General features: G+C 30.8%; 1 long non-coding RNA gene across 1 annotated transcript; it reads left to right on the forward strand.

Moving 5' to 3' along the window:
* Positions 1–327: 327 nt before the first annotated feature.
* Positions 328–830, forward strand: LOC134256255 (uncharacterized). The gene is made up of 2 exons (XR_009989691.1): positions 328–383; positions 429–830. It is a non-coding gene; the product is annotated as an uncharacterized LOC134256255 (long non-coding RNA).
* The last annotated feature ends 7086 nt before the right edge of the window (positions 831–7916 follow it).

The following is a 7916-nucleotide window of genomic DNA, read 5'->3' on the forward strand; positions in this document are numbered from 1 at the left end:
AATTTCGAAGCTGCCTTTCCATAGACACTACATTAACGCTGTACGATACTGGAATCGTTTACTGACCATGGAGGACAACCGCATAACAAAACATGCTTTCTTGTGGGAACTAAATCAGTGTAATAAATATAGCTGGACGTCGCAAATTAAATCTCTATTTGAATCGGTGAATTCTGAACATGTTTATCATAGGTTATTATTATTTGATATAGTTGAATTTGAACGAAGATTACTTTTAAATTATGAGAATGAATGGCTAGTAAAAATAAAACAACTACCTAAATTACGTATGTATAAAGATTTTAAAACACATTTTAATACTGAAAACTACCTAGAAATGAATATTCCAAAATTTCAAAGATCTATTCTTGCTCAATTTAGATGTGGAATTTTACCAATTAGAGTTGAAAGTGGAAGATATAAAGGAGAATCATTAGAAGATAGGTTATGTAATTTTTGTTCTAAAGATGAAATAGAAGACGAGTATCACTTTTTATTAAATTGTACAGAATATTCCAATTTCAGAGCAGATTTATTTACTAGTATTAGATGTAACCCAACTTTGTCTATGTCAGTTCAAGATAGTGTAAATTTTCTTTTAACAAATTTTCCCAGGCAGACCTCAAAATATTTATACCTTTCATACATGCACCGACAATCTCTGTTGTATAAAAAACGCCATGCGTAATATTTGTGTATATATTTTTCATATATTTTGTTAAAAGTGACATATAGGTCCGATGGGCCGGGTGTTTGGATATTAATTGTATTAAATGTTTTTCATTGTACTGTATAACACATGTCACTATAATAAACAATTTACTTACTTACTTACTTACTTACTTACTTTTAAGGTGTAATGTTGTATATTATTTATACATGTATTATAAAATAATAAAAGAAAAGCATAGGAAAAATGCACAGAGCAAAAAAATAAAATAAAATAAAAGCGTAGAAAAGAAACAGATACTGTGAGACTCGAACACACGATCATTATGTCCACAATCCAGCAATCATACCACTAAGCCACAAAGTCATTGTAATCGATTGGACAAATTTAAGACAGATTGTTAAATCTTAAAATAATTTTGAGAAGAAAAATTAGATACATGTTTTCAACATTTTCAATATGAAGACAATCTTTAACCAAAATTATCTAAATGTAATGAAGTGCAGTCATATCCAAATAAAATTATTCAAAAGTTGATTGTCTGGTTAAGGGTGGTCTTTTGCTACCGTTTGTCATTGTTTAGGGGGATACCTCAGTATTTACTATATTCTCCATATAAACCGAACGATTTTTATATCTATCATATGAGAACTATTAATATTGGAATATCATTTTTTTTGTGTGTGATTTGCTTTAAGGCATGTATAAATGAACCTTGTATGACAAAATTTTAGTTAAACGATGAATTTAAAAAATCGCAACTAGAGTAGGCGAAAGTGACTATCAAATGCGCTATGGCTCATTGTATCGATTTAAACATCCACAAAATGAATATATTCTTGACGGGAAAACATCTTACTATTACTTTGATTCGTTAGAATATGATTTTTCTTTTAGATTCATTCGTTTTTACTAGGGATGTCAACGAGTACCCGGTTAACCGGGTACTCGAACGAACGTCCGAGTATCGAATACTGAAATCGGTACTCGGTTACACGGATGTATATTTTTAAATATTTCTAAGCTTATTTATTAATGCATTAAAATATCGGTTTTAAACGTAAAATGTTCATTGCACTTGTACATACAGTAATTAGGGTTTCCTGAGCCTCTAAATGACAGTGATCGCCTGTGGCAGTGTTTATACAGTAATTACCGTGACCAAGCACCTGCTACCTACCTGGCTTTTCTCACCTTCGGCTGTCTTCTACCCTTATGTTTAGTTTGCTCTAATTATTTGTTTTCATTGAACATCGTTCAAGGTCTATTATGTATGTTTAAATGAATTAGATAATTTTGTCAATTCTCCAGAAGCCGTAGATTCTCGGGGAAAGAGACAGACGATATTGCACGTGCGATTGTTGATATGGATGCGTTTGATTACGTGCCAATTAATGCAAATGGTTGAATGCAAAGGTTTTAAAAATCTTATGTCCATTGTTGCACCAAACTACAACATACCGTCTCGTAATTTTAATGAAATCAATGATCGAAAAGTGTACGAAGATCGTAAATCTGCTCTGTTAGAACTTGATTAAATTTCGTCGGGCACAAAGTTGTCATAATTTACAGTATAAACCTCCCATCAGACCATGTGGTTTTATTTCAATGTTTTACAGTTATCAATTAACTTGTTCATATTTATTTAGACTTTTACCGAGTACCCGAGTACTCGATCGGAAAAACGTCCGATTAACCGAGTATTAAAAATTGACTGATTTGACATCTCTAGTTTTTACCGATAAATTTATCTCTGTTTGTCAACTTAGAAATAAACATAAAAAGCACATTTTCCCTGATGATATGTTTTTTGGTTTTTTTTTTTCAAGAAGGGGTTTATTATATTCAATTATGTTTTTCGGAATAGACAGGGAGTCGGATTGCAAAGTGTTAAAAACAAGGAAAATACTAAATTGGAAAGAAATTTAACGTCGAAATTCACAGTTTGTCAGATTATTCAGGTGTCGTATTAGACAGTCTTCACTGTATTATGTCTATCTTTGCAAAATATCTAACATTATCAGATTTTAACGATTTTGATATTTCGCTTACCAGGAAAACTTTAGAACCGATGCCGTTGGAGAAGTGGAAATTCGCCACCTTCAACTGGAAGCTGTATTTCTTGAGTACATTTTCGATACTTGCAATCCAAATTAAATTCAAATTATTTCAACTGCACAATGCTTCTAATGTCGTCTTTGTGCTTTGATTAGAACATATACAGTCCGGTAAAAACATTTTATCACATTTTCGAGATTTGTTTTGAATTTCGTTCTATTTAATTTTTTTCGAGAATTGTATCGAATCATGGAGTGATGTTTTCTTTCCATCAATATTAATGAATACAATTAGCCTTTAGTTCTGTGAATTGGTAAAATTAAAAAAAGAATGTTGGAAAACGTCAAATATTTTTAAAAAGCAGGCATGAAACTTCTTGTAAAGGATAAACACTTATATGAAATGCATAGAACAAAATTTTGTTTATAAAGTCATTTAAGGATGTATTCTTCTGATACCCGAAAAAAAACGTGCATTTAACTTTCCACATGCTTATATTTTTCTGAAAGTGTAATATCCAAGGAATAATTTAAAGACAAGAAAAGTGTATGTTAGTGTTCATCTAAGAGAGATTCAACCCCTCAAACATAGGCCAAAAAAGAGCATGGGAAATTTCATTAAAATAGCTATTAGACCATAAAAATACCTCATAAACTTATAAATACAATTAATTTAAATCTAATTTGGCTTAAATTTACTTGAAAGTATTGCAAAGTTAATTTTTTAAGCAAAATATGAGCAAATAAACACCAATTAGATAACTTGTACCCAAAAATGTTGTACACCGGTGTCAAAATTAGGCAAATTTTTCCCCATAAAATTGCTCAAAAACCAGAGAAAAACATATTTCTACAATTAAACTTTTTGAGAAATTTGTTACACAGTTTCTTTAGGTATTTTGGTTCCTTTTCATAGTATAAAAAGTAGGGGTTAGTGTACATATAAGAAAGTTTTGATATTTTTTATATCCCCACCCCCTATTTCTTTTTCAGCATTTAATGAAAATAAATCAAGGCATTTAGGCTTCAAAGTATGCGTTTTATTCACCAAATATTCAAAATTTGTGTGATAATTTCAGGTAATAATTGCAATTTTGTTTAGGAAAGCTTTTATGAACAAAAAGTAATTATTTAACATATAAAACTTCATAATTATAGTTTGTTAGATGCCCTCTCTTTCTCTTGCCCTGCGGATTCTGGATTGGGTTCTGGTTTGTGGTGTTGGATGGTGACTTCCTTGGGATTAGTCAAATCCAGTCCCACTTTCTCAATCTGATTTGCATGGTTTTCTCCACCCAATTTTAGTGGTTCTAAAAACCTGCTCTCTTCTAATGTTCTTCATTTGTGTTTCTTGTGACAACAAGACTTATCTGAAAAAAATTATTTTAGAAAAAAAAAATTATAATTACTGGTAATTTCATTGTTTAAAAAATGTAAAATCATTATTTTGTCTATCTGACTTTGTTTTTACGAACCCAAGCCTGTAGTTTAGAGTCAAATAATTTCAATATGTTCTATGATGTTTCAGAAATATTCTATTTTTTAACCCGAATAGGCCGCCATAGAAGGAAGCAACCTAGTTTCTTTTCGAATGTAAACAGCTAAAAATTAGAGATGTTATCTTATTGTTTTCGTACGGTTTGTCTATAAATTTGGGATAAATATTCTGCATTTACAATATCAAATGAAATTTATCATTTACTACGAGCTAAAGTTGCAATAAAAAGGATAATACGAATGCTGTCGTCTGCACAAATCTGGAAACGTTCCGTACAAATATGTGACATGATTATAAACATAATGCAATGTTTCAGTTTGCGATGCAGGGCTAAACATTAACTTTAAAATTAACTAGACCAGTCGGACTAGTAGCTGGAAAATTTACTAGACCTGACCTCAATTTCACTAGACCTGACCTAATATACATGGTTTACTAAATAAATATTAAATCTGAAAAAAAATATCATGAAGAGAAAAACCAATAGTCGGATAACATTGTCAATGTAAGCAAATTGATGCTTATCATTTAACTTGGTTTTGCTACAAAGAAAATTAAAGAAAATAAACATCTTTTTATTAAATTTAAGAAAATATCAGAAAGGGAGATGTACCGGGTATTTCAATTCGATTTAGTTCTATGACTGCATGGTTAAATGAAATCATACCATGCAACAGTTGTTGTAAATGACCTAGCAGGAAGGAAAAATCTTGGTAGAGATAGCATTTAGGAGAAAGTCAAACGACAGTACTATTTATGAAATATTCATATGTATACTATGGAATATAATATTTTGGTTTCCTGTAATCATGGTAATATTACCCTTAAAACAAGGGTTGGTCAGTAGATTTTTTGGGGGGCTTAATAAGATCTCATAAATTGAGAACTTCCCAATTTCCATAATGCCTAAGTAATGGGTTCAAACATCCCGGACTGAAATAACCAGGTGTGATATTTACAGTGGACATCAATCATGGCTGTCTTGCGTAGAAAACGAAGTTCCAAAAGTTATGTGGGATTGCTAAATGATATAATAATGATCATTACTTTTTATATTTAAAGTTAATGTTGACTAGGTTGGCATATTTTATGTCTCAAATATTGTATCAGCTGATTGATCAAACTCAGATTTGGCAGAAAATAATCCACCGGCTGCATGTTGAGTCGGTTGGATTACATTGACAGCAATATAGGCCTACAGGAAACAAACATTATTTTTTTGAGTATATGATTTTTTAGTTGGGATAAAAAAATAAAAGTGAAACCTGATTGATAAAGAAGAAAAATCTGTAAATTTGTTGCAAGTTTTGCTTGATTTGAACATTGGTCGAAATATTATTACACGACCAGTCGGGCTACCATGAAACAAAATAAACTAGACCGGACCTAACTTTTACTAGTCTGAGTCGGTCGGACGTGCCTTAATGTTGAGCCCTGCGATGTGACAATATACTAGGTATTTTAAAACTTTTGTATCTATAATGCATAAACATTGCTATTTTCAATAAGTTTGAAAGCATTGGAAACTTACATTTTCGCTTTTTCAAATTTCTGTCGACTCTTTTAACGAGAATACTTTTAGCGGAGTGTCATTCGGCATTCCTGTCGCTTTGAAAGGGGCGATCCCGTCTTCTTCCTCTCTCGATCATGTCGATTTCACTTCTTAGGCATATGTCGTAAATATAGTAATTTTGTATACGTCTTGGTCATCAATACATGATAGAAAGATTTTTTATTGAAAAATAAATATAGTTAAACATATAAATCATAAATACTTTTAAAAATTGTTTGTAAATTGTTATCAGTTTGAATTTTACGACATGTCTGAGTACGAAGACCCAAGTTCGATACCTTTTTAAAGATAAAAAAAGTTGAATAGGTTATTTCTGCATAAGATATATGCCTGACGTCAACAAGACTATTTACACATTCAGGGCTAATGTGGATCTACATGACGGAGAGGATTTATAAATATCCACCCATTACTCTTACAATCTGATTTTATATACACCATTTCACGTTTTTGAGATAAAAAACATTAATGCATTTATCAGAATTTTTGAAATAAAAACAATTTCATTGGTCAAGTGGACCAGTGATTTAGTGAAATTCACCGGTCCACACAAATATTCACTGGTCCATCAACAAACAGATATTCAAAATAAAAAAAAATGTTTTAATTCCAGTTAGGCCTTAAAAAAATCTAAGGGTCAAATATCCCCGGACTGAATTAACCAGGTGTGATATTTACAGTAGATACCCAACATGGCTGCCTACCGCAGAAAAAACGAAGTTCAAAATGTGGGGGAAATGTTTAATGTAACAAAAATGATTATTTTTTTAAAACTCTATATTCAAGGTAAATGATGATTAGCAATTCGGTTAACATATGTTGCACCCCAAACAAAGCTACAATTAACATTTCTGTACAAATTGAATCAGCTGAATGATCGAACAAACACAGACATTGCAGGGAAAAAATCATGACTAACTGTCGTAAAAGCCCTTGAGTGTATTCTTTCATACACACAGATTCAATCCTTTTGACAATCTCACAATCTAAAAATTCAGAGGTTAAGAGGTTAAAATTCCGGGAAGATCCAATTTGTTTTACTGGTCCCTCGGACCGATTACATGAAGAAAATTACCGGACCTTTGAAATGTTTACCAGTTTTGTCGGTGGGACCGGTGGATTTTAAAAACTCTGATTTATTTATTGTTATCCACAATGATACCTGTCACAAAATATTCAAGTAATACCCAGTTTAAGCAAAAGACAATAGCACTATAAAGTAAAAAGTTTAAAAAAAGATAAATTAACTTATTTTAATGTTAATGTAATTTATGACATTGTAATGTTCCTACAAAAAGCTATAAGAAAACTTGAAACATTGATTAACAAAATATACAAATTCAATACACTTTTAAATTTCCTTTTGTAAACAGACAATTAAATATTAATTAACATTATTTTATTTTTTCATTCACTCCTTTATGTTTTAAGTTTTTTTTTCTAAAATATTGAACGCTAGGGCTGAAACGATTCACCCCCTACACGATAAGATACATATTGCAATACTTATGTCACAATTCAATTTTTTCCATACGATACATTTAAAAAAAAAAGAAACAGATCATTAGATTAAAGAAAACGTATTCAGATTCCAAAAGATATGTGAAAGGTGGTGATATAGAGAGAAAACACTTATTGTGCTTCTCTCAATTAAAATAGCACATTGTCTGTGTCAACTCTAGCAGCGGTAGCCTGCTCAAAATATTTTTCTGTCTCAATTTTAGCTCTCTTGAGTGTAAAAATGTCAAAATGGGGACAAAGCCGGTCATTTTAAGGGATAATCTAACCTGCATGATTGAAAAAAGAAATGTATTGAATTGAAAATTGAGGTAGTGAATCGAATATTGAATTGAGGAATTATATCGATAAATATCGATATTTCGATGAATAGTTTCAGCCCTATTGAACACTACCATTATTATATATATAAATATATTAGATATAATATATATATATATATAATGATAATAATGATAATAATAATAACTAGGAGACTTATTGTTCACAGAACAATAAGAGGTCTTTCCACCTTCTTTGAATTTTCAATTTTGTTTTATATCTGACTTCTTAAAATTAAATTCCATGAAAAAGAAACCAAAATTGTCTGAAAGCATAAAA

This window comes from Saccostrea cucullata, unplaced genomic scaffold, assembly GCF_032062105.1.
Source record: "Saccostrea cucullata isolate Sc308-1 unplaced genomic scaffold, CSIRO_AGI_Scuc_v1 ctg2819, whole genome shotgun sequence".
In the NCBI taxonomy this organism is placed as follows: Eukaryota; Metazoa; Mollusca; class Bivalvia; order Ostreida; family Ostreidae; genus Saccostrea; species Saccostrea cuccullata.